Source organism: Hipposideros armiger, unplaced genomic scaffold (genome assembly GCF_001890085.2).
Source record: "Hipposideros armiger isolate ML-2016 unplaced genomic scaffold, ASM189008v1 scaffold_83, whole genome shotgun sequence".
In the NCBI taxonomy this organism is placed as follows: Eukaryota; Metazoa; Chordata; class Mammalia; order Chiroptera; family Hipposideridae; genus Hipposideros; species Hipposideros armiger.
In genome coordinates, this window is record NW_017731433.1 from 380,226 (window position 1) to 381,894 (window position 1,669).

Here is a 1,669-nt window from a genome sequence, read left to right on the forward strand (position 1 = left end):
CTCTTCCTGAATCAAGACCTTTTAAAATTTATTTTAGTGCCTCTATTATCATTTACCTTAGGCCTTTTATTCAAGATGGCAATAACCATTTAAAAACTTAATACAAATGCTCAGTATATAAAAATGTTTCCCTTATTAGAACTAAAATAATTTGGGGATGCTGACGGATGATAAAACACTGATTTGCAAATTATCAAAGACATTTCTGTCTAAACATATGGCCATATTCTTTATCTCAGCATATTATGTTTGCTACATATCCATTTCAAGAGAGTTCCAAAAACTATTCATTAAATTTTTTCATAACATAGTCATGGAACACTTAATAGTTTTATAGGGCTGAACTACATAGGGGCTAAATGGGATATAGCAAAATTGCAAAAACATGAACTTTGCTTCAGAATGCACAACATAAGAGAGGAGAATATACAGACAGATATACACATGTCAGCTCCAGGAACTATGGCTTTTTGTTCACTACATTTCTACAAAGACAGTGGCTGACACATAGTAAATACTCAGTAAGAATTTTGAATGAGTAAATAAACAATTGATGTAGCCAAAAGAAGGGTTAATTGTATGTATGTGTTTTATAAAAAGGAAAGGACATATCATGTGACTTTGAGTCAAAAAAATACTGTGGAAAAGATGAGACATAAAGATTGTATCTGTCTAGGTACAAAATGGCAAAATGCATTTCAAGTGAAGATTATTTCAGAATATTGGAAGATGTTGAAGTGTTTCTATCTCTGTTTATGTAAGCCAATGAAGTTTTTGCTACCCAGGCCCTTACCCCAACAAAATTTTGAATATTCTCTTTTCTGATCCATTTGCCCCTAGTTCCTATGTTCCAAAATTTTCCATTGCACTCGCTGGAATTCACAGATAAATGTTATCAGCTTCTCTGGATATTACCTTCACGTTCTTGCTTTAATCAAAACTGGCACTCCTCTGGAGATATTGCTTACCCAGAACCCTCTCAGATTTTTGTCTCCTCATCATTCATACCACTTAGGTTAGAGATGGGATAAAAATCATCCTAGCTCCTACTTACATGTCTTCTTTTCTTCTAGAATTAAAAAAAAAGAAAAAAGAACCCCCCTGCCCCCCAAAAAAAACTCTCCTTGCTGCAATCATCTTCGGCCGTATCTATGAAGACTTTTAGCTCAAGTATCACAATGTTTTAATTGACATAGTTCTCATAATTCATAATGATTCTAATTTTCATATAGTTTATATTGGGTTGTCGGGAAAGTCATGATGTATTTTTTCTGTTTTTCATTGCGAAAATGCGTCCTGACTTTTCTGGCAACCCAATATTTATATTTTAGTATGTTGACTTCTCAGCTGGCTGATACCTTCTAATAAACTGGCTCTCCACTTAGCTTCTCACTTGCATTATCATACTCTATACTTTCTTATTAAGAACAAAGTTAATGCCTTTATATTCTCAATTTCCATCATCTTATTTTCCCCTGTCTCACTCTCTAATCCTTTTCAGTGTTTTTTTTTTTCTGATTGATCCTCATCTCCCCGTCCTCCGGATGCCAGGATTCCAGAGCTTGGGCCTCATACTCATTATATTATCTTGCCTTTCTATGTTTACTCTGCTGGTGATTTCATCCAAACTCACAGTTTTTAAGCATTATTTCAAATTCTAGAATCATAT